The sequence below is a fragment of the Acomys russatus genome, chromosome 2 (genome assembly GCF_903995435.1).
Source record: "Acomys russatus chromosome 2, mAcoRus1.1, whole genome shotgun sequence".
NCBI classification, from domain to species: domain Eukaryota; kingdom Metazoa; phylum Chordata; class Mammalia; order Rodentia; family Muridae; genus Acomys; species Acomys russatus.
The window spans coordinates 101,091,433-101,117,449 of record NC_067138.1 but is presented as its reverse complement, the minus strand read 5'-3'; the positions used below and the strand labels follow the sequence as shown (position 1 = coordinate 101,117,449).

General features: G+C 43.7%; 1 protein-coding gene and 1 non-coding gene across 4 annotated transcripts in view; one reads left to right on the top strand and one right to left on the bottom strand.

Moving 5' to 3' along the window:
• Positions 1 to 26,017, bottom strand: part of Fggy (FGGY carbohydrate kinase domain containing) — a 364,828-nt gene that overhangs the window by 267,511 nt on the left and 71,300 nt on the right. The window lies entirely within an intron of this gene.
• On the top strand, positions 20,719 to 20,909 carry LOC127207903 (U2 spliceosomal RNA). The gene has a single exon (XR_007833036.1). It is a non-coding gene; the product is annotated as a U2 spliceosomal RNA (small nuclear RNA).

Genomic DNA, 26,017 nt, shown 5'->3' with positions numbered 1-26,017 from the left:
AGACCGTGAGGAGGTGAGGAGTCCAAACAGAAGAGCTGCCTGAGCAAATACTGAAAGCAAGACAGCACAGCATGGCTCAAGCCACATGTCATGGCGCCAGCCCTCCCAGTAGAGTCCTTGGCCATACAGAGAGGAGGAGGAAGAGACATGATTTCCTTCTGTCCTCCCTCTCTCCCGTCTATAATAAATATCTACACACGTCTTTTAAGCATGTTTGTATACTAAATAGGTAATATATCTTCATTTGTCTTGGTACTTTTCCTGTTTCTGTGGTAAAATACTGTAACAAAGGCGACTTAAGGGAGAAAGGGCTGATTTTAGCTCACAGTTCAAGGATAAAGTCCATCCTGGCAGCAGGCGCTTGGGGGAGCTAAGAACTTCCAGTGCTGGCATTTAGCTTTGTCCGTTTTATGCAGTCTGGGTGTAAGACCAGAGAATGGTGTCAGACATTTTCAGGGTGGGCCTTCCTACATCCCTGAACCTAATCAGTACAGCCTTTTCTCGGAAGGCTGGAACTGTCTTCACAGGAGCACTTAGCATTAAGCACTGTTTTAGCACTGTCTTCACAGGAGTACCTAGCATTAAGCACTCTGTTCTACTATTCTGTACAGAGAATCTATGATAGAGTTGAAAATGGAAAAAAATCAGCTTCACATCCTATTTGGTGATTCATTCAAAGATTTATAGTCAGTGCAATGTCTTGTCTTTAAGAAATGGAGGAAATGAATTAAACATTTTTTTAAAAGAGAACTCAAAATGTAAGAGAAAACTTACATATAAATATATGTAAATTGGCTTTGATATAAATTGGCCTTGAAGCTAAGTCTGCAAAGTTCCGGAAACTAGGAAAAACTGCTAGTTGTTCAGAAGAAAGGTACAGGCAAACCTCTCACTAATGGCAAAAATACAGTGATCAAGCCATTCAAACACAGAACAAGCTGGCATTACTTCTCTGACCTCGGCACTGGGCAGTCAGTCAGGAGGTGAGAACACCCGAGGTTGGCTAATATGAGAGGAATTGTATTTGTACTCACTGGGTTTTCATGTCTCAGTCCTGAGCGACTATGCAAAGGTCCCCAGGACCACACCATCAGCACAGCTGGTGAACTACTTCACAGGCGGGGGTTGGGGGGACAGTTTACACACTCACACTGTGACAACATAAGACATCCACGGGCAACAACTGAAGCACCCGCACAGAATGTTCTATTCTACCCATCGATTCCTAGACACGCTTCTGTCGGCATGCAGCTCGACACTGCAGAAGTAGTGTTCTCTACCTAAAGAGTTCAGAAGAACAGGGGGAGAGAGCACATGAAAGGAAATACAGAGGCAATGCAAAGTCAAGTGTTTTGGCGCATGTGCACAAGCTCAGGCCTCAGGTGGCATAGGAGGAGGAAGAGGCTCAGTTCTATGTCAGCCTGGACTACATAACAAAACACAAAACAAAGAAAAGTCAGCATAAGGAGGCTTCTCACACGGATACACACAAAGTGCTAAAGGGGCTCAGAAGAGCAGGATGAGGACCCTCTGGAAATTCTAGGGACATCAGTAAAGAAGTATCAGGGGGAAGAAATGGAAAGGCAAAACCAAGCCTCTGGTACCCATGCCTGACCCCAGTGCTACGCCAGACACAGCTTTCTGCTCTCTGTCTTAAATGTCTACCATTCTGAACGGCCCCTGGAAAACAGGGCTACCGTGTCCCTAGTGTACACACCAGAAACGCCTGGGCTACCATGGACCTGCTGTACACAGCAGAAACGCCTGGACCTTCTGAAAATCTTGGTAAATCTTTTTAAGCGTTTTTAAATAAACTTTAGTATTTAAAAACACACAAATAAACATCACACATCAAAATTTAACCAGACACAAACTTTTAATCTTGATACCCATGTATATGGCAAATATTCAAAGTATGAATCTTGGTGAATCTTATCACCTTCGGTTCTTACTTGCTTTGGAATTTGATCCAGGCCTGGCTGGCCCGTCCCTCTGTGCTACCACTGCTTAATGTCATCAGCCCTTCCTTACTACGAAGTGGCCACTCTGTCTCCTCCTCTACACTGCATCCCTGAGGACCAGGCAGTGTGTTCAGCATCTTGGGAATCTCCTGAAACTGCAGAAGAGATGCCACATGTCCGTGGAATTTCTAGTTATCCTTGAGGTCTTCGTTAACTACTGCCGCATATATAAATAGCCACTTCGTTCCTGTGCAGCAGTCTGCTCTACATGTTGAGCCGGGGCTCACAGTTGAACTCCTATTAATGCGTGCTGCCTTCTGAGATGACTCATTTTAAAAAGAAACAAAACCACCAACTAAGAGTTTCTGATCAAGTGTAAATAAAAAACACTTAGCTAGAGAGGAGGCTTCGTGCTCCGTATCTTTCCAATAACCAATAAGAAGGACCTTGTGGGGCCTCTTAAGTAGGAAGCCATATGAAAAGGTGAAAGAGCACTTGCTATGTGCCACACTTCTCTTACAATTTTGCCTAGGGCTGCCATGTGCTTTTGTAATTGAGACTACGCTTATGGCTTATTTACAAAGCAGATCTGAGGGGAAAATGCATGGACCAAAACTCACTCATTTCCCTTGTGCACCATTTGTGTTTCTTTTGAAACTTGTAAAGCCGTTAATAACAAACAAACCATCTCATAAATTAGGCAACTAGAGAAACTGAGATGTGAATGGTTGATGGCAGGTTTAAAAGATGCCACCACCTATGAGGTGGGCTCGTGGCATTCCTGTGACCCACAAGGCGGCCACACTGACTGGTTTTAAAGGTATAAGCCTTGCATCTCATGTATACCTAACATTGGTGTCATGCCCAGTACAAGTTACTTTAGGCAAAGATCAGTAAGGTGAGAGAATAGTGTTCAATGAGCCAAAAACCAAGAGCAAAGTGAAATATGAGGTACAAGGGAGGATTTTGTCTGGGGAAGAGAAGGATGTGGGGAAATGGAAGAAGCAACTATAGGAAGCAAAGAGTTTTTTTTTAGGTGAAACATATAGGTTCTTTTTTTTTTTCACTTTTATGAAACCCATGAGCACAAATTACTATAAGGCAGGTGGATTCTGGGGGAAGCTGCTGATAGAACTGGACAACAATGAATCTGTACAAGAGAAGACGGCAGGTTCTCTAGGAGCACCCTTTTATTGCAGTGAGTGTATGTGTGCATTTGCGTGTGTGCGTGCGTGTAGTACATGGAACAGTGAGAGGACACTAGCAGGAATGCATTCTCTCCTCCCACCATATAAGTCCCCGAGGCTGAACTCAGGCACCAGGCTTGGTGGCCTGCATCTTTAATTGCTGGGCCATCTTGCTGACCTTCTATGTGGTTTTCTAATAGAAAGAAAACCATCATTTTCTTGAAGAGACGGGGCTGGGTTACACGAATGATTTATAGTTTTTTTTTTTTAGTAGTTCATTATTCTGGCTCCAAGATTCTATGGTTCACATCACCTACTGCTAACCTCTTCCATTTCAACCAAAGAACTAATCTGAAGAAAATATTTCTGAGATTTCCTAATCCATAGACAGAGCCTAACTTATGGCCTTTACGTAAAAATGCACATATCCTTCAAAAGTCCATTTGTCAATCTGAATAACTTGTCAAATCTATCGGATGACTATGAAATACAAAATCTTCACAAGGTATCTTTTGCACAGAGATGAGATCTACCTCTCAGTCTATGAGGACTGCAGATGAACCCGAAAATCACCATGACTAACGGAGACGCTGTATGCAACATCATGACACACAGATGGAGTGAAACGGACAAAAAGGACAAAGGCTCTTGGGCTCTCAGGAGCTGTGAGGGGCCCAGAGGAGGAAACAGATTAAGAGTAAATATTAAAACGTCACCAGCTACTTGGTACTATAAACTTTACCAACAGAGTCATGGATGCACGGCTACGTGAATCATGCTGGGGACAGAGAATGACCTCATTTACTATGAACTTGTATTGAGGAGGTAGGAGTACTGCAGTGCTCCTTGGGATCATACAAGTGACTCAATATGTGAATCTTAATGTGAAGTGAAAGATAATTATCTCTATGGCAAAATAAATTCATGTCCAATCCTGATCCCAGTCAAGTAGAATAAGCCTTCTTGCAGTATAGTATAATTAATAAACAATTCTTAATGTTGAAAAGTTGTAATTTAAGCAATTAGCTGATAGGTACCAAATATACACACAAGACTTGACTGGGCATCCACTATAACACATCCGACAGGTTTGGGCTTTTTTATTTGGTTGGTTGGTTGGTTTTGGTTTTGTTGTTGTTTTGTTTGTTTGTTTTGATGGTTGTGTGTGTGTGTGTGTATGTGTGTGTGTGTGTGTGTGTGTGTGTGTGTGTGTGTGTGTAAAAAGGAGATATCAGGATGACTTTAGCTTTCAGAGAGTATTTATAAATGTTATCACTATAATTATCTGACACTGAAAAACTTTCTAAATCAGAAGCAAAGAAAAACTAATGTTGGTTACTTTAAAAAATATATAGTGATGTGCCTATACATTAAAAATGGCTATTTCTTCACAGAGGGGAGTAGGTAGGGCACAGGTGACGTGAAAGGGGAAATGGGAAACATGTGGGGGACTTTAACTCCAGAGGGCAACAGAGAAAAAGAAAGATAAATAACGCTAGAGGTGTTCGGAAAAGCCAAAGAGAAACATATTATATAAGCTTATTTTTAAAATACATACATACATACACACACACACACACACACACACAGAGAGAGAGAGAGAGAGAGAGAGAGAGAAGCATGAAGCATGGAAAACCTTTCATTGAGTTGTTGGTAGGAGAGATCAAAAGGTTCTCTAAATAATACACGCTATTGTCATTGCCTTGGCCGACATCCAGACTTTACGGAATGTATCTGGAACCAACCTAGATGCCTCCTCTCTGAGCACTATCATCGTTTATCAAGGGGCTATGCAAGCTTCCACGGGAGAGAAGCGATCATTATCCGTCCACAGAAGAAAAGTCTTTGAGCCCTACCAATGTCCAACCTGGTAAGATATTCCCAGCAATGCAACAGTGACACTCGCATCTGGTGGGTAACCAACAAGAAGAGGAAATTCATGGCTGATAACTGCTTGTGGGTAGAGAGGCCCCAAACCCTAGGAGAACCTACTGTTGCCATTTCCCTAAATTCTAAACATTTACCCTAATATGGACAAGTATTATTTTCACCCTTTATTAAAATTTACTTTTGCAACAGATGGAAACTGTTAGAGAGAGCCACAAGTGGGCAACATGCAGACAGCAGGTGACAGTGGAATGCCTAACCCCAGGTGGTACATCACAACACAGAATTTACACCTAAGGTTCTGGGAAAACTATGAAAGGGAACTGAAAGGTTGTAAGAACCAGAGGACCAGAACAGCTGCTGTAAAACAGTGTCTTCCAGGCATGGCAGGGAAGCACCCATGAAATCTTAATAATATGGTTTCCCAAACAAGACTTAGGGAATGAAAATTCCAGTTGGCATGCCAATGTCAATGGGGTGATCTCGCAGGGCCCCACCCCTAGATTAAGAGCTTTAGGAAACCAATGTCTGCTGAGAGTGAGAATCGGTTTTCCCAGGATAAACTCCCTGATAGATGGTACAATCCTAGGTGGTCAGCCCTAAACATGTGTACATACTAGAACTACTAAATGAACTCATATACGCCTGTACGCCTATTCATATGCACATACAGATACACTTGTGTACACACACACACACACACACACACACACACACACACACACACACACACATATATATACAATAATGATCAAATAAGGATAGGTAGCAAATTTGAGAGGGAGTTGGTGGAAGAGTTAGTTAGATAGGGGAGGGGTGGAAATGATGCAGACACAGTACATGTATGAAACTCTCAAAAATATAACATAATATAACATAACATAACATAACATAACATAATATAATATAATATAACATAATATAACATAACATAACATAACATAACATAATATAACATAATATAATATAAAACTGTATCTGATGTGCCTAAACCTTAAAACTGGCTCTTGCTTCAGCTGCTGGATTGAATAATGACATAAAGGGGAAAGCCAATCACAAGGTCCCCAGGGCAACTGTCTCCCATCTCAAAGCTATGTTGGATGCTGAGTAGAAAGGGTGGCCCCACAGCTCCAGACTGGCCACTTACTATCCAGCAGGGCCTAGGCAACTCTCAACCTCTCCAATCTCTAGCATTTAATGTGGGGACAGTGACACTGAACTTAACACCACATTGTAAGGAATAAAAATATTATTGGAAAGGATCATACAGCATTGTCACTGCCCCAGACATGTCCTACAAAACAGCCACTATTATTATTAATAATAGTCACAGCTCCTCCTTTTTTACTTGCCACATTTAAACTCTCATGTGAACCTAGAAACACAGTTACTAGAGACCTCTCCAAAAACCCACACATCAAGCTTTATGGAAAATTTCCACATCCATGGATCACTTGTAGAACGCAGTATTCCTCTCTGGGGCAGAGAGTAAGCAGAAGTGGGAGAGCCTTCCTCCCGAGACTGCTCATATGCTCACCATCATATCACACAGAGCAGGGTTAGCTCTGTCCAGTCTTCTGCTCCTCTAGCATGACAAGAGATTGGACTATACATATTTTAGTTATATTTATGATAAAACCACAAAACAGGACATTTTGATGAAAACATATACCCCATAATAGTCACTGAGAGAAATTACTGACATTCACATGTGCGGCCAAATGCCCTCTCCTGGGTGCCTGCGTCTGAACAGGTTACAGAATCACTTCAGTGTGCCTTCTCTGGAAGCTGTGTGCCCAAAGTTACTGAGTAGACACTTTCCAGATACTACAGTTTGGGGCCCCAACCTCAGACCCTCCCGGGAAGTGGTTAGCTTCTGTGTTAGGGACATGTAGCTTGTACCTCAGGTACCCACTATCACCACCACACTGTGGAAACTTTCCGGATAACTCATCTAGCAGTTGCAACTTCAGACGTGCCACTGAAGTGTTTACCTTCCGGTAGGGGGACAGGCAGCTCTAATCTCAGGTGCCCACACTGCCAAGTGGAGGAGACTTTCAGGACACTGCATCCTTAGCCCTTCCTGAGGAGGAATGGATATCTCTTGATATCCGAGCAGACAGATACAACCGTGGGCTTTCCAAAGCAAGGAGCACAGTGTCTAAGCATATTGACTGAGCACAGTGGCTGGTCAGTGGGACTCATTAACCTCGAAGAAAAAAAGCCAGTAACAAGGCAGCTAACTCTGGTACTTCCCTTCATGAGAGGAGAGTCCCCAGACTCCTAAGGAACCCACTCTGCCCCCAGGATCATACAGCTGACGATAGCCCCACCCCGCAAGTCCCTGAGAACCACCCGCCAATCCAAGAGGTACCTTCTGGACCATCCAGATTCCTGGCTAAGGCTCTTCTCACCCCACCCCACCCCCAGAACTCCAGGGAGCAACATGATCTACCAGCCAATAGCATATAAAATCAGATGGCTAAAGGCCAGAGTAAAAACACAATCAACAAACCCCAGAGCAACATGGCATCTTCAGAACCCAGTTATCCTACAAGAAGCAGCCCTAAATCCCCTAACACAACTGAAACACAAGAAAATGACATTGAATCTATACTTATGAAAATGATAATGGAAAAATCAAGAAAATCATTAAAGAAATATAAGAAGGTACAAGCAAACAGTTTGAGGCCTTTAGAAAGGAAATGAATAAATCGCTGTTAGAATTTCAGGAAAATACAAACAGGTGAAGGAATTTAACAATTATATAAAGAAATAGAGGAAAAATGTAAACAAACATGAAGGAAATAAATAAAATGGTTCAAGACCTGAAGATGGAAATGGAGACAGTGATGAAGGCACAAACTGAGGAAATCCTGGAGACTTACGGACGAAAACACAAACTGCAGAAGTGAGCATCACCAACAGGGTACAAGCGGCGGAGAAAAGACTCTCAGGTGTAGAAGACACAATGGAAGAAATTGATAGATCTGTCAAAGAAAATGTTAAAGCTAAAAAATGCCTGACACAAAACACCCAAGAAATCAAGAATATGATGAAGATGAAACCTAAGAATAATAGGAATTGAGGAAAGAGAAGACGCCTGGCTTCAAGGCCCAGAAAATATTTTCAACAAAATCATAGAAGAAAAGTTCCCCAATTTAAAAAAAAAAAAAGAAGAGAGAGATGTCTATAAACATGCAAGAGAAGAAAAACAAACAAGAAAGCAAAACAAAACAAAACATGCAGGAGGCCTATAAAACATCAAACAGAGTAGACAGAAAAGAAAATCCTCCTGCCACATAATAATCAAAACACTAAAAGTATAGAATTACTCTGCTTCCAACACACACCCTGTGCAGCAGACTCAGGCATGTGTCTATTTGCAAGCAGGCAACAGACAGCCAGTGCCAGCCTAACTCAACCTGAAGACTTGCAGCACTTTAGTTGAGTGGGTGGGTTCTGGTGGAGAGCCAATCCACACTCACATTTTCCTCCTCTAAGTACAGGAAGATGTGTGCAGCTTGATCCTCCCTGCTTTATACTGCCCCCCCCCCCACTGCACGTGTGTGTGTGCGCACACACACATACACACACAGAGTGCTGTGGCACACCCCACTATATGCGCCAGACATATGAAGCAAGGGAAAGCAAGATGCAGGTAAGTACTCGGCATATAAGACCCCCCCCCAATTTAGCAGAGATTTTTCAGGGTTAAAAAGTCCTCTTACATGCTGGGAAAATATGGTAATAAAATAGACTTTCAACAAAAATTAATAAAAAGAGATCAGGAAGAAATATTCATCGAAGAAAATTTCCACCAAATGACATTTGAACATCTATGCCCCAAGTACAAGGGTACCCACATTCATAAAAGAAACATTACTAAAGCTTAAATCACACATTAATAGTGGAAGACTTCAACACCCCACTCTCACCAATAGACAGATCATCAAGACAGAAACTAAATGGAGAAATAATGAAACTAACAAATGTCATGAACTGAAGGGATCTAACAGACATCTATAGAACTTTTCACCCAAACACAAAAGAATACACTTTCTTCTCAGCACCTCACAGAACCTTCTCCAAAATTGACCATATACTTGGTCATAAAGAAAGCCTCAACAGATATAAGAAGATCGAAATAACCCCTTGCATCTTGTCAGAGCACCATGGACTAAAGCTGAGCTTTAACAACAATAGAAACAACAAAAAGCCTACACACACCTGGAAACTGCACAATGTTCTACTCAATGACAACTGGGTCAGGGATGAAATAATAAAGAAATTTAAAACTTCCTAGAATTCATTGAAAATAAAGGCATAACACATCCAAATTTTTGGGACACAATGAAAGCAGTGCTAAGAGGAAAGTTCAGCACTGAGTGCCTTCATAAAGAAATTGGAGACATACCAAACAAGCAACTTAACGAAACACCTAAAAACCCTAGGGAAAAAAAGAAGCAGACACACCCAAGAGGTGTAGAAGGCTAGAAAAAGTAAAACTCGGGGCTGAAATCAATAAATTAGAAACAAAGAAAACAATTTAAAGAATCAATGAAACCAACAGCTGGTTCTTTGTGAAAATCAACAAGACAGACAAACCCTTAGCTAAACTAACTAAAAGGCAAAGGGAGAGCATCCAAGCCAGCAAAATCAGAAATAAAAAGAGAGACATATCCGCAGATACTGAGGAAATCCAAAGAACCATTAGGTCTTACTTCAGAGGCCTATATGCCACAAATTGAAAATCTAAATGATATGGACAATTTCTTGTTGAATTCCACTTACCAAGGTTGAATCAAGATCAGGTAAACAATTTAAATAGTCCTATATCCCCTAAGGAAATAGAGGCAGTCATTAAAAGTCTCCCAACAACAACAACAACAACAACAAGCAAACAAACAAACAAACAAAAAAGCCCAGGACAAGATCCATCCAGTGCAGAATTCTACCAGCTCTTCGAAAAAGAGCTAATACCAATAGTCCTCAAACTATTCCACAAAACAGAAACAGAAGGATCATAACCAAACTCATTCTATGAAGCCACAGTCACCTTTATACCCAAACGACAGAAAGACCCAACAAAGAAAGAGAATTTCAGATCAATTTCCCTCATGAACACTGATGCAAAAATACTCAGTAAAATACTCACAAACCAAATCTAAGAACACATCAAAGATATCATTCACCATGACCAAGTAGGCTTCATCCCAGACATGCAGAGGTGGTTCCATATATAGAAATCTATCAACGTAACCCACCATATAAACAAACAGAAAGAAAAAAACCCACATGATCATCTCCTTAGATGCAGAAAAGGCATTTGACAAAATTTGACACCTACTCATGTTAAATAAATTTCTTGGAGAGATCAGAAAAACAAGGCACATACCTTAAACACAATAAAGACAATATACAGCAAGCCAATAGCCCACATCAAAAAAATGGAGAGAAACTTAAATCAATCCCACTGACCTCAGGGACAAGGCAAGGCTGTCTGCCCTCTCCTTATCTCTTCAAGCTGGCATCTGAAGTCCTAGCAATAAGACAACTAGAGGAGATCAGGGGGATACAAATTGGAAAGGAAGAAGTCAAACTATCATTATGCCTAACCTTTTCTCCTGAGTTGTGGGACGGGGACACTATTAGGATGAAGCTCCGAAGGATGCGACACAAGACGGGACATAGAGGATGGGCAGTGCAAGCCTGCTTCATTATTCAGAGACAGAGGGTAACAGCTGAAAGTCAGCTCTAGTTAGGGGTGGGTCTCAAAGAAGGTCCATGAGGCGTTGCACAGACGGAAGTAAACCGAGTCGGAGGCAGGGGAGAACAGGAAACGGAATGTAGCCGTGCCATGCCAAGACATGTGGTGAAAGGGATAAGACGTCACCCGGTAGCTCCAACCATACAGCTCATCCCGTGAACCAGGGGAGCTGCCTCTGGCCTCTCCTGGGTACTCCCTGGGAAGGCGTGGCTTACTAGGACCACAGCAACCACAGGGGCGGCACTCTGCTCCAGAGAAACACAGGCCTGGAAGATACAACACTGAATGATGCGCAGCAGCCCACGAGGGTCAGAAGTGGCCACCCGTGGGGAATGTGCGCACACCGGCATGAGGCACGGCCGTTGCTGAATTTTAACCAACCATCCTTACAGGAAGAATTCACCTTCCAGGGAACATTTGGCATCATCTAAAGCCATTTATTTTATTTTATTAGTTTTTGTTTGTTTGTTTTACTGGAACTGGAGGAAGAGCAGCAGGAAATGGTGCTCAGTATCCTGCGATGCACAGCGGAACAGCAACCAACAATGTCAAGAGTGCCAGTTCAGACATCCAAAGATGCTTACGGATTCCGGGCTCTTCCCCTCCCCCTGCTGAGCTCCAGGGACGCATAGCGAAAAGTCATTTTTCACAAGGCACTCAGAATCTAGTAGGAAAGAGAACCCCATAATGAAACAATTACCACTCAACAGGACAGGATTGCAGCCCCGGTGACGGGCTTTTAAGTAAGAGAACTCTAGGTTTAAAAGTATTCTCGGCCTGAACTTCTTCCCGATTCAATGGAGAACTACAACACTGACCCTGCTCCACCGCCCACTGCCGTGACAGCTGTCAGGCCACTGTGGCCACTGCTGTTACTATCAGCTCTACAGAGGGGGGGGGGGCTGCAGGGCCAGGGAAGTCGATGTATTCACGACTCCTAAAGAAGCATAATCTCACTACACATAATGCTTTGACACCAAATTGTAAGGAGTATTCTCATAGAAACACTCCCTCTCTCTCTCTCTCTCTCTCTCTCTCTCTCTCTCTCTCTCTCTCTCTCTCTCTCTCTCTCTCTCTCTCTCTCTCTCTCTCTCTCACCCCACCACAGTTCCTACAGGCAGGAGAGGAAGAGCCCATAGGTGAAGTGTACAACCCTTTGAGATGTTACAAGGTAGTGGTGGCCCTCCACCCTTCTGCCGTCAGTTTACAAAATGTTCTCCTTGGTTCTCATAATTTGCAATAATGGCTCCATAGGACTCTGTTTCGCTTACATTTCACTGGTTGTTTTAAAGGGTACAAATGAAGAAGCTGATGGAGAGATGTCAGAGAGCGCTCCTTCCCCCTTCAGGAGACCTCCTCCAGCCATGGTGCATTCCCCACCCCGAAAGCTTCTCAAACTGCCTCTAGTAGGGATTTTCTGGGGTTGGGGTGCCCTCCTCATGTAGTATGATAAATTAACACAATATCTATAGCTTCTATGCTTCCAGAAATATAGGAGGGAGGGACTGGGGCTACAGATGAAAGTTCAAAGATCTAACCATGTTGGACTTTCAGGAGAGCAGCCCTCATTCTAAACGACCCAGAAGGCCACCCTATGCTGCCACAGTAAAATAAGCAACGCTCCTATCACCCATGGCAGCCCAAATGATTAAGGAGTTCTACAAGACAAAATGGGAGCAGTTATCAAATACTAGAATAAAAGGATTATCTGGGCTCACTTAGCACTCTGGAAATACAAGTGTTTTAGGGTCTCCATGCCAGGAGAAAAGGACAGAGACCACACATGTGTTTTTTAGTAAGCTGCAGGCCCTAGAAGAAGGCAAGTCCCTTCTTCATTCATTCCCCATCTTGCTGCCTAAGGAAGCTATGCTGAAAGCCCATCTGGGACCATGCAGACAAAGGCGGTATAGCAATTACAGCACACCTAACCACCCTCCATGTTCATAGCTCAAACCATGGGTCTAGCCAACCCCAAGGGGAAATATCTGAAGAAAAATCCACTGTGTCTTTATTGAACACTTAACACTCATAGACTTCTTCCTTATAATTATTCCCTATAAAATTATACCAATGATTTCTGTATTGCTTTTTATGCTTTATTGGGAACTATAAGTAATATACAGATATTCTATAATATAGGTTGTGTGGGTTTCTGGGAAAATACTGTGATGCTTTATATACGGGACTTGAGTATGCTTGGGTTCTGGCATCTGAGGTTGATCATGAAAGCAGTCTCTTACACACACTGATAAGAAGCAATACAACACACAAACTTTGGAGGCTCCTAGTGCTTGAGTGGAAAGTGTTGCCAAACTACGAGAAAAGGGGATATGCAATCTTACTTATGTCAATGCTATTATGATCATGGAAGCCTACTTATATAAAAATGAAGAGGGCAAAGGTGATAGTCAACTAAATAAAAGCTAACACTGCAGACCAAAACATAAACAAAAGGACAGAGATGAGAAAAGTTGGGGCAATGCAGGCAGTGCGAGAGGAAGCTGAGAGAACACCTAGGCTACAGTAGGGCATGCATGCCCATGACTCACTTCCTACACAGTCACAGGTATCATTCCCTACAGGACCTAGAATGCTACCGAAAAATCTCAAACAGTTACATAATAACAGATTTGCACACAACAGGAGGGAGCTACAGGACTCATGGTCAGGTTGGCCACTCAGCAGTGAAGAGTGGCATTTCAATTCATACGAGTTTATGAACTCTGATAGCTCTGTGTATACAATCAATTATATTCTGCCAACCTCCAATAATAAACAGAAGAGGTCAACCCATCTATTTATCTATCATTCACCTATGCTTCTATACATCCATCACATACCAGAGAAGAAAGTCAGTGAGATGAAATTTAAAATAATTAATAATAATAATAATAATAATAATAATAATAATAATAATAATAATAACTATTATTATGATGATGATGAGGAGGAGGAGGAGGAGGAGGATGACGACGACCTTATCAGAATTTATTGTCCATGTAGACTTGGTCCAGTTCCTCAAAGAGCCCTTATCTGACCTAGCAGTAAGTTTATTTGCAGGGTCCACACACATATCTGACATGTGCAGCAGCCACTCATGTCTCCAAATACATATAATGTCTCACTGCTCTGGGATTCTGTAGCAAAAAGACATGAAATTAATCGAAAGCCAGCATGTGAAGTAGCTTGCAACGCAGTGTGTCACAAAGAACATTTGGATCCTTCCTTCAAGGCCCTGGAGCACTACTTGGTTTTGAACAGCAGTGGGTGTGGACAGTGCTGTAGGAACTGGCAATGGTCCCAGTTAGTTATCACAGGGCAGAAAAGCCCCAGTAATTATTTTCTCTCCAATTATGGTGTATTCTTTGCCAGCTAATTCTTGGCTTTTTTTTTTTTTCTAAAATGGGGCCAGAAAATAAGCTCTTTACATGAAAAAAACTGAAGATACTAGACCCAGCCACTTACAGCCTGGGCCTGCTCCCTATTGCTTCTTACGGAGTGAGAAGGGGGCAGGAAATGGTATTTCGATTGCCTTGCCTTTTAGCCAGCCAGTGGCGAGAAATATCTCCCCTCAGCTCTGAAACAGGACCATGCAGCTTTAAGAGTCACTGGGAACAGTTCAGGTGAGGTTGCTGGATGAGAAGAGAGAGAGCGAAGGGTGGGCTGCGTTCAGGGTCTGCACCGGCCATCCCTCACAAGCCCGCATGCCCAGGCCATGTGGACTCCAACCAGAGTCCCGACGCCCAGCGAGCTCAGGCAGAAATGGCTGTGTATGCATGAGTATACGTACGTACGTACGTGTGTGTGTGTGTGTGCGTGTGTGTGTGTGCGTGCGTGTGTGTGCGTGTGTGTGTGTGTGCGTGTGTGTGCGTGCGTGTGTGTGTGCGTGTGTGTGCGCGCGTGTGTGTGTGCGTGTGTGTGTGTGCATGTGTGTGCGTGTGTGTGTGTGCGTGTGTGTGCGCGCGCGTGTGTGTGTGCGTGTGTGCGTGTGTGTGCGTGTGTGTGTGTGTGCATGTGTGTGCGTGTGTGTGTGTGTGTGCGCGCGCGCGTGCGTACGCTCTGAAAATAACTAACCCTGAGGGAGAACTGGAAGAAAATGAGAATCACAGAGGGCAGCTGTGGTGAGGGTAGGGAGCAGAGGGGCATCAGACAGAAGCTGCCAGCAAGGGACTCAGCCCTAGAGAAGCAAACTCCATATTCCCTGAAACCTGCATTTTGAGGGTTGTACTTTCAGTCTGTTTTGATCCAATTCCTGGAATACATTTTCATAGAAATCAATAGCACCAAATGAACCGGATTGACAAGAGAAATAGAAACATATCCAAGGGAAGATAATCATGCTGGTAAACTAGTAAAGAATAAAACCATATTCCACTTCTTTGAAGATTTCTGTAATCACACAAACCTTAAATATGTACGTATATTTGTTAACCATTAAGTTGATAATCTGGAACAAAACAAAACAAAAACCTAGAATTATCATTAATTTTATAAGGCCTCCGAGAGGGTGACTTCTCAAACAGTGTGCCCAGGTCACCTGGTCCTGTCACTTCATATTTACTTATCACACTCAGTGGGCAGGCATCTGACAGAACTATATTTCTGTACTAAATGTGTTTGCACAGAAATGAAGGTGGTCTGCCCCTGACATCAGTTCCTCTTTGGCCTCTGAGTCCCCAGGCTTGCCCAGTACTCCCATCCCAGACAGCAATTACCCAGGCAGAGATGAGCACCAACACAGCAGTTGGGTCACCCCCTTTTGACATGGCTAATATGCTCACTAGGTTCAGGAGGACAGTGCAGCCCCAGAGACAAGGACCTTTACCTCACCGTTCTGACTTCCAAGCTCTCGTACAGCTACCCTGTGCTCTCTTCAGGACTCACGCACCACCATGAACTCTAGCGGTGGGACAGCAATACCCAACCCCAGCTCCATGACCTTGAGGCAAGGTGCCTGAGTGTAAGTCTTAGCTGAAAGATGCAGTCAGAGATGGTAAAGGTTAAGTGAGTTCATGCCAGTAAAGCATTCTGTACAGTGTCCCACCTGTTCCTAGCACTCGGTGTATGTTTACATTATTTATGCAGACTCCTGCATAAACTTTAAAGATTTAAAGCAATTGGCAACAAATGAAGCTTTGGCACCCCGTTCTGATCCCAGAGTACCCATAAGTAACACCATGCACACCGGAATCTTGTGAAGCAGGAGGAGTGGCCATTCAGCTATGGGAATCTGGAGACCATGAGCCCCAGACTTTAACTCCAGCTCTATCAATGACCCTTAGTCATTATGGCCCTTAGTCCCCCTGTCTACAAGGAATTGTGTGTGTGTGTGTGTGTGTGTGTGTGTGTGTGTGTGTGTGTGTGTGTGTGTGTGTATGCGTGTGTGTGTCTGTGAGAGGGAGGGGGACGGATGAAGGAAAGGAGGGAGGAACAGACCATGCCCATGCATGCGGTGTGGTGTAGCTGTGGATGTGGACACCAGAGGCTGATATCAGGAGGCTGTATCAGTTGCTCTCCACATTATTTTCTGAGGCTGGATCTCTCACTGAACCTGAAGGTCACTGATTTGGCTAGGCTGGCCGGCCAGAGAGCTCCGAAGATCCTCCTGTCACCACTCTACCCCAAACTCCCTGCCCAGTGCAGGGATTATAGGCATGCACTGCCATGCCTGGATTTTACACAAGTGTGGAGGACCTAAACTCAGATCCTTATGCTTGCTCAGCACATACTTTATCACTGAACCATTTCCCGATCCCCACTATAAGGGTGGTTAGTAAGACAACTTAAATACAATAATGGCTAAATGTATGTTCCTCACCATAATAGAGTCCTGGGAAGTTATTATAAGTGAGAGACATCATTCAGTTGCTCTAGACTCACCTCACAATAGATGGACATGTAACTGAGGCAGAAGTTACCACTGAATCCAATTCCACTTGGCAAGTGTGACTTCCGCACGCCCCATCCACACACTTAGCAAACATCAATAGTTGACTGCTGTTTCTCACTTAGCAGAAACTGAATCCTCTCCACACTCCATTGTGCTCCGGACAGCAATTCACAACTCACAAGAACTGACTCATTTATCTCCTGTCCACACCCAGCATCCCTTGTTTAAGGTGAGAAAAATCAAAGGCCACTGAGGTTAAGTGACTTTCTAAGGATCTCATATACTAAGTAACCATTCCAGCCCAAGAACAGAAATGGCCTCCCTCCAGACTGTCACTTCCACCACCGACTCGGCCTCTCTGAACAGCCCATACATCCTGGCAAAGTGATGGAAGGTACTGCGATAGCCTTGTTTCCCTCCCTAAAGTGCAAAGAGGAACTGCTCCACTTAGCAACCTGCTTGTAATCAGATTCTGACAGGCATCCTCCTGTGCCAGGTGATGGGAGAGAAGAGCGAAGCGTCTCAGGCGCTTTAACGGGAGGTGTAGAAGTTACACATTTCCAGCCCAGTCTTGCTTTTGGGAGCATGAGCAAAGGAAAATTTCCCAGGGCAAGGAAGCTACATCCAGAGCTAAGCTAGAACAAAGCTCATTGTGCCAGCTGAGGAAGGGAACGCAAGGCAACTGACTTGCCCTCGGCCATCTCTTGTCTCATGAGTCACACGTACACGGCACCTCCACCCTGGTGCCACAGACAGACTCTCGGCTGCCAGCAGGCATCTGCTTCAGTCGGCTGGGAAGAATCCATAGTGCACTGGTGTCAACTGGAGAGGGCAGTGTTAGTAGCCAGCTGCTGCTAGCAGACAGGGAGGCGCCTTCTCACCTGTCCTGGGTACCCTCTAGGACCTGACTCCCCAGCTGTCCCTGTGGCTACTCAGGGCCTGACTCAGAATATTAAATGTAGGCTTCCTCCAAATGAAGAATTTAACAACAACAACAACTTTGTTTATTGATATCTGACAAGGAGAGGATGGTAGGCTTAAAAAAAAAAAAAGATTCAGTTGTATTGCAGGTGGTACCATCTGTTGCAAGGGTTTTGTCTCTTTCAATTACATGTCTGGCATTAAGTGGAGCTTTGAAAATAAATAATAATCAGGCAAATAATCACTAAGCCTGTTTATGCACTGCTTAGCCTGGCTAACTAAGAGAGCTGCAGCAATCATGGTTGCTTTCTCAAGGTTAAATCTTTCATGACTCTTTGAATCCCTACAACCATTCCCATCCACCCTTTCAACAAGTAGTCACCAGAGCTGACTAAGCATTTAGTTGCTCATTTATTTACCCCTTCAATTACTTATTGTGTGTGTGTGTGTGTGTGTGTGTGAATGTAGGATGTATGTGGATCCTTGTGCATAAACTGCACATGTGCACGTGTGTACACACGTAGAGGCAAGAGGTCATTGTCGAATGTCTCCCTCAACAGCTTTCCATCTTATTTTTTTAGACAGGACCTATTGTTGAATCTGAAACTCACTGATTCAGAGATGCCAGCTGCCCAGCAAGCTCGAGAAACCCCCTACCTCTGCATCCGCAGTGCTTAGATTCCAGGTGCCTACCACCGTGCCTGGCTTTTTATGTGGGTATTGGAATCCAACTCAGGTCCAGATAGTTGAACAGCAAGTATGTTTTAGAATCTAAGCCATCTCCCTGCCTCTAACTAAAGCTTTAGCCACATTTCTAGGCACTGGAGAGGAAGTATGCAGCCCATTGACTTCAAGAAGCCTAGGCTACACGTGAAGGGTTCAGACCAAAAAACAAACAAACAAACAAACATCAAGCAATGCGCTTCTGGAGAGTAGCAAACATCATAAGAACATGATTTGTACGTGGTCCTATGGGGCAGAGGTTCAGGGGAGGCCTCTCTCAACAATCTTCTGAGGTAAGACTGCCTAGAAGAAAATTATGAATGCATTTACAGTGTTTTACTATTGTAGGGATACTGCTATTATTTCAGGCATCAGTTCACAACTTCTTTCTCAGCCTCCTAACAGGCCCTCTGCCTCCATCCCCTCCTCTCCTTGTTCCGGATACTCTCAAGGCAAGACCTCCACAGGCCACCTGATTCTGCCATTCCTATCCTCCCCCACCCATCTCACACAGGCAAAGGGAGGGAACCTGACCCCGACAGTGTCATCTCACTTGAGTTACTGTAAACAAAAATACAATTTCTTGGGACTTAGAGCTGCTGAGTTATGTGGGAAGGATTAAGCTTTGTCACAGGTGGAAGCAGTCTTGGCGGGCTTTACCCTTGGGGCACCCCATGAATACCTTGTGACAGACTGAGTGGAGCCATCCTGGGTCTGGAATTCAGGAAGCAGACCTGGGAACTCCAACTGGACTATTGTCTTTCTAATGGACCCTCACCGGGAGAAGGAGCTGGTCCTTCCCACATGACTGAAGGAGTTGGGGAAGAGAGAATAACAAAGTCAGCTGCAGAGAGAGCGTGGGGGGCAGGGGGGGGGGCAGTGGACCAGCTGGACCAGCACGCAGGCCAGAGAGACACCTAAGGACCCGTCCCGTGGAATGGCTACCGGAAGGTTCACTCTTTTGTCCCTTTAACCTTTTTCCTTCTTGTATAAGCTAGTTGGGTTGCATAATAAAGTTTAATTGCTAAGAAACAGAGTCAACAGAGTTAGGGAAAGATACTCAGGTGGTAGGCAGGGGCAGTGGCATTGTAAGCATCCTCTACCCTCTAAAATAAAACAAAACAAAACAAAATAGTAGAAGTTTAAGGGTAACCCAAGACAGAGTTAACTGGTTGCAAAAAAGTACTGCCCACAGTCCACAGAAAACTTCAGAACCCGTTTCAAAATTTTAAATGATAAACTCTTAAGTTCTTGTTTGTTTGTTTGTTTGTTTGTTGAGACTTCTCTGTGTAGCCTTGGCTGTCCTGGACTCACTCTATAGACCAGGCTGCCCTTGAAGTTACAGAGATCAGCCTCATTCCGCCTCCCTAAGTACTGGGATTATAGACATGCACCGCCATGCCCAGATAACTCTTAAAGTTGTATTCCTTGGCACCATATAAAATAAAAACCCCAAATCTCAATTCTATTATTTTGTCCTAATGCCATGTTATAAGAATAATCCAGATGATATTTTAAATGAAAAGAGATAGAAGAAAAGAATTTCAATTAAAACTCATGTTCCATCTGGCATGGAAATAGGCTGGTTGACCAATAGAATCGAATTGAAGACCCAGAAATAAATCCACACACATATGGACAAAGAAGCCAAATCTATTCAATGGAAAAAGGATAGCATCTTCAACAAATGGTGCTGGTCTAACTGGATGTCTACATGTTGAAAGATGCAAGTACATCCATGTTTATCATCATGCATAAAACTCAAGTCTAAGTGGATTAAAGACCTCAACATAAATCTAGAGACACTAAATCTGTTAGAAGAAAAAGTGGGGAAGAGCCTCTAACTCATTGGCACAGGAGACAACTTCCTGAACAGAACTCCAACAGCCCAGGCCTTAAGCTCAACAATGAATGGGATCTCATGAGGCTGAGAAGCTTCTGTAAGGCAGAGACACTGTCAACAGAACAAAGCGACAGCCTACAGACTGGGAAAAAATCTTTATCAACATTACATCTGACAAAGGTCTAATATCCAAAATATATAAAGAACTCAAGAAATTAAATACCACCAAACCAAATAACCCAATTAAGAAATGGGGCTCCGAACTAATCGAATGGCTAAAAAACATTTAAAGAAATGCTCAACATCCTTAGTCACCAGGGAAATGCAAATCAAAACGACTCTGAGATTCCATCTTACACCCATCAGAATGGCTATGATCAAAAACTCAAGTGACAGCATATGCTGGCAAGGATGTGGAGAAAGGGGAACACTCCTTCATTGCTGGTGGGAGTGCAAACAGCCACTTTGGAAATCAATCTGGGAATAGGGCTATCTCAAGACCCAGCTATTCCATTCCTTAGAATATTCCCAAAAGAATCGCTTCTCGGCCGTTTGGCTAAGATCAAGTGTAGTATCTGTTCTTATCAGTTTAATATCTGCTATGTCCTCTATCTGAGGACAATATATTAAATAGATTTTTGGAAGTAGGAGTTGGAATAGGAGCTTGCTCCGTTCACTCCATGCATTGACCTGGTATTGCAGTACCTCCAGGAATGGTGCACACACACACACACAAAAGAATATACCCAAAAGATGCTCCACCACACAACAAGGGCATATGCTCAACCATGTTCATAGCAGCCTTATTTGTAACAGCCAGAACCTGGAAATAACCTAGATGTCCCTCAGTCAAAGAATGGATAAAGAAACTGTGATACATTTATACTATGGAATACTACTCAGCTATTAAAAACAAAGAAATCCTGAAATTTGCAGGCAAATGGATGGAACTAGAGATGATCATCCTAAGTGAGTTAACCCTGATCCAGAAAGATAAACATGGTATATACTCACTTATAACAGAGATATCCCCTGAAAGTCTTCACTTAGCCAGAGATTGGGAGGGATACTGGGACTTCCTATTGGGACGCTAGGTGAAAGAGGTAATGGAGAATGGGTAAAAAAAGGATCAAGAGGGTCCTAGAAACCTACAAGAAGACCATTAAGGCTGGCAGATCTGGATCCAGGCGGGTCAGTTCAAACTATTGTACCAACCAAGGTCAATGCATGCAGTAAATTTAGACTCCCTATCCATATCTAGCCAATGTACACCACATACTCCACAATTGTGTGGAGAGCAGGGACTGACTTGGACATGAACTCTAGTGCCCCCTATTTGACCACTTCCCTTGGTGACACTCAGAGGAAGAGTAAGCAGGATACCAGGAAGAGACCTGATAGGCTGTGATCTTATAATAGGGGACAAGGTCCCATTCTGTAACAGACCTAGGGGAAAGAAAGGGATGAAAGAGGGAGGGAGGGGCAATGGGAAGATACAAGTGAGGGGATAGCAATTGATATATAATCTGAATAAATTACTTAAATAAAAATGAAAAAATAAATAAAAATAAAAATCATGTTCTAAGCTTCTGGGGCAAAAAAAAAACTTTCTTAGAGTGCTCCAGGAACCAGAAGTAAAGGTGACCGAGAAAAGCTGACAAGGAGAGATGCCATCAGGCCAGATCCAGGGCAAAGGAGAGATTAGAAGGACAGCCACAGCAAGCAAAGTAACGCCAGTACCTGTGTCTGCACATGACCACACACATGTGCACACATGGGCAGAGAAGCACAGCGGGGATGGGCTTGTCGATGAAGGATGACTCTAACCTTTCCATGTCCCTAAACAGTTCTGCTCTTGTGCTGCCACTCTGTCTGCCAGAGGCCTCCCAGGGATCACAGGCTGGCTGCCTCCCCTAAGAATGAAGACTTCTGGGATGTAGTCTCTTTTGACACCATCTCCTTGGTCTCTTTACCCTTAGAAATACTCCTAGCTCACAATATCCAGCCCCTAGGGCAAACTCGGGAGATATTTTTTTGTGTTCACTGTATTTGGAGTGAGGATGGAGATGAGAGGAAAGAACCTACATATACCTGCTTGTTTTGTTTCTAGGGAGAGGGACCGTTCTGCCTGGCAAAGGGCACAAAGATGCCTCTAATATTTTTATTTCAGTACAGTCTGAGTGAAGACTATCAGAAGCTACCTGTTATCACTTGTGCAATGAAGCCCTGGGGGATTCAGGAAGCAAGCAAAGCAATGCACGTTTCCACGTGTGCATGGCATGACGGAAGGGGTCTCAACTCAACCCCAACATCTAAAGCTGATATTTCTTGTTGGTGCAGGGTTGGTGGCTGTCCTGCACACCACGGAATGCTCAGCTGCATCTACAGCCTCCTCCCATATGAGGCCAAAAGCCCCCTCTCCCCATGCTACACAGTATCTCCAGAGAAGCCCCACCTCATGGACCAAAGAAAAAGCCTGGGATCTCCCTGGAGAAGGAGAGCTCGCTTCATATGAGATTTACACTAAGGACAGAAACATGTCAGCTTGATAAATGGGAGAGCAGTCTCCAGGCCACAGGAGCTTCCAGAGGCAGAGATGAGAAAACAAGGATACAGGCTGGGCTTGAAACAGGAAATACAATAGTGAAGTCTCACAGCCCATTCTTAAATGTGCAGAGTTAAAGCAGTCCCTGCCATGTAAAAAATACCCTAAAAGTGTTTGTTTAATAAAGAGTTAGTTAATTAGAAAGTAGGCAACAGGGAATGCTGATTAAGCATAGTTTAAGAACAGCTGGACCAGAGATCAAAGTTTCATCAACTTGTGGCTATTTTGGGAGAATCCACAGTTGGAGCTCACTGAGGAGCCAGTATACAAGCCAATAAAGTAATAAAAGAGCTATTCTAATAACAACAGTAATAACTACCATTCATTGAGGGTTTACTGTGTGCCAGACACTTGACTAAAGGCTCCACAGGCATTATTTCATTAACCTTCATGAGGATCCCACAGGGATATTACTGCTCTCATTTTTAAAATTAAAAACAAGCAAACAGACACAGATAAGTGAGCCTCTGGGCTCAGACTCAGAAAAGTCTGACTCCGAGCTCTACACTTCTTTAACCACTACAACTGCACTTTTTGGTGTCAAAATTCCTAAGAATTCTCATAAAGTCTTCTAGTTGTATGGAATTCAGACCTTCAGCACCAAGGAACAGGTTCCCTCTTCTCTCTCTCTCTCTCTCTCTCTCTCTCTCTCTCTCTCTCTCTCTCTCTCTCACACACACACACACACACACACACACACAAATACACACACAGGTGGCGTATTCCATCATTCCAAATCCCACTTACTTTCTAAAGGAGTCAAAGAACAAACCTGTCAACCAGGCACTGCCCTATTGTCCCACAACAGGTGCCAGTGGCACTGCATTAACACAAACACCATCAAAGGCAAGAAAAGAGGAAGAAAGCCCACAGAATCTTCTTTCTGGAGGTTACTTGGGCAGGGACTGTTGGCTAGGCCAGCAGAATAAAGCTTTCAGCAGGAGCCAGTGACCTCTGGAACCACATTCAGAAGTGGGATGCACAAAGCAGGTCCCTGGCTCTCGGAGCAGAGGTCAGCTCCATTTGCTTTCAGAGGCATGAGCTCCCTTGCACGACCATATTCGTAAATGGGAGTTCAGTGTCTCAGTGTGAACTCCTGTCACTGTGACTTGGGCAGCACTTGATCTGTGAGGGAGGATGCTTTCAAATCCCCTTGGAGTCTTCCACAAGCATGATTGAGGATCTGGGTAGTAGTGAAACTGAAAACTGATCCTGTCAAGTTGGGCCATGAGAAGAGGTGACCTTGAGCTGATGCAACCCACCTTCCTTAAATGTGTATCATTTAAAAATCAGCTGTAACACTGGGAAGAGATCTTGTTAGCTTGCACTGATGAAGAGTGTGGCCTTTACAGTAGGACTGCCTGGATTCAAATGGACACTATGCTATGTCACTTGATACATTAAAAATTTTCCCCCAAAACCTAATGACTGCATCTATACAATAGACAGAATGATGAAGGTCTAGTTTAATTACTTCAAAAACTGGGTGAATGATGAAATAAAGGTTGGGGTAGGAAGAGGGGCAATTTTTAAATGTTTGAAATAATTCAAATGAGATGTACAATAGACTTTTGGAGGCATCGTTGTCGGTTTGCCAAACATCAAGAACCAGCCCACATCCAGTAAAATGTTAAGGTACAAGAGGCAGGACAGGGCAAGCTGCTACAGACCAGGGACTGGAAACTTGATGGTAGAAGATGACTTCGAAAAAGCCCCCAAGGCACCATGCAGAGGCCAGGCAGACTTTAAACAACAGCCTGGGAAATGTTCCCTTTAAGCTACTAGCCCTGAGTTAGAAAAGTAAAACCAAGCCACATACAGTTATTCCAGAAAGACTATTTCTGCAGAAACTGCAAGCCAAAAGGCACATCTGGGACACAGACTTGTTCATTTGGCCCCCACAGAGATCTAAAGAAAATGTTGAGCCAATACAGAAAAATCTTAAGATAGTGGTGGAAACCAGGAATCTAGCTAGGTTCCTCGTTGTGAAAAACCCAGCTCCCTGCTTCTGGGAACTGACTGGTCTCATTCCAGAAGCCCCCAGGTTCCCCGCTCCAGGACTGTCAGCACTTCCACAGCGGGCTGTACCTCCCACTGGATGTCTGCTTAGATTCTACAACAACAGAAGTTTTGAGTCTTCTGCTATACAAGGAAGCCCTGGAAGTATGAAGAGAGCATAGAGCTCAGATCTGAAGCCTCTGAAACCTAGCACTGGAATATTTTGGAAGGAACCTAGTACTGGAATATTCTTTGAACGAGAATCAAAAGATGTGTCAGAAATATATAAATGAGTGGTATCATGGAAGACAAGGAACTGAGGCTTCCCTCACCCATCTTTAAACTAATTTGTCCTTGTTAGCACTCTCCTTCAAATAAGTAAACTGTTTCTGCTTTAAGGTTTAAAAAAATCCCATGTCTAAATCTAAGCAGTTCCCATAATCTTCAGTACTGTGATCCGTATCAACATGACTTGTCATCTGACTTCTGCAATTACCTCTTAACTGTTTCTATTGTTGCCTCCCAACAGACTTTTCCACATAGATTTTTTTTTTAAAGACAAGGACTCTCTCTATGTAGCCCTGGCTGTCCTTAGACCATGTAGAGCCATAAACTCACAGAGATGTGCCTAGCTTTGCCTCCCAGGTGCTAGTACTAACTGTGTGCACTGTTGTACCCAGGAGAATGACTCATTAAAACAGAAACTCTGTCATGTTGCTCTTTCCCAAAACTACTCAATACCTACTGGTCTTAAGGAAAACCCAGAGTCCAGAACACACTTATTATAGAAGATTTCCTATGTGTTTAAAGCATGTGCTCCTTGCTTCAAATAGGCCAGTGCTCTTGCTGTAGTGCTCCTGAACTTCCTCTTTCTAAAGAGACTGTTGCCCATGCTCTTTAGAGTGGGAAGGATCATCTTCTTCATGAGGTTCTCAATAGCGGAATACTACATACATACATACATATACACACACTGTACAAAATGGCACTGCGCACAACACAGCCTTCCTGAGTCTTAGTTGCCTCCTTTGACAGAGCTAAAGAAGGATGGAGGAGCCACGGAAGGGAGCTGGTGTTTGATAAGGGAAGGGCACTCCGTCAGCTGGACACTCCAGACTTACGGTAAGCCTGCTTAGACCTCCTGCTGCCACACTAGCCAGTCAGATCATAGAGGAAAAATGGCACTGCCGGAGGCTGAAGAAGATGCTCCAACGCTATAGAGAGTTGTGGGT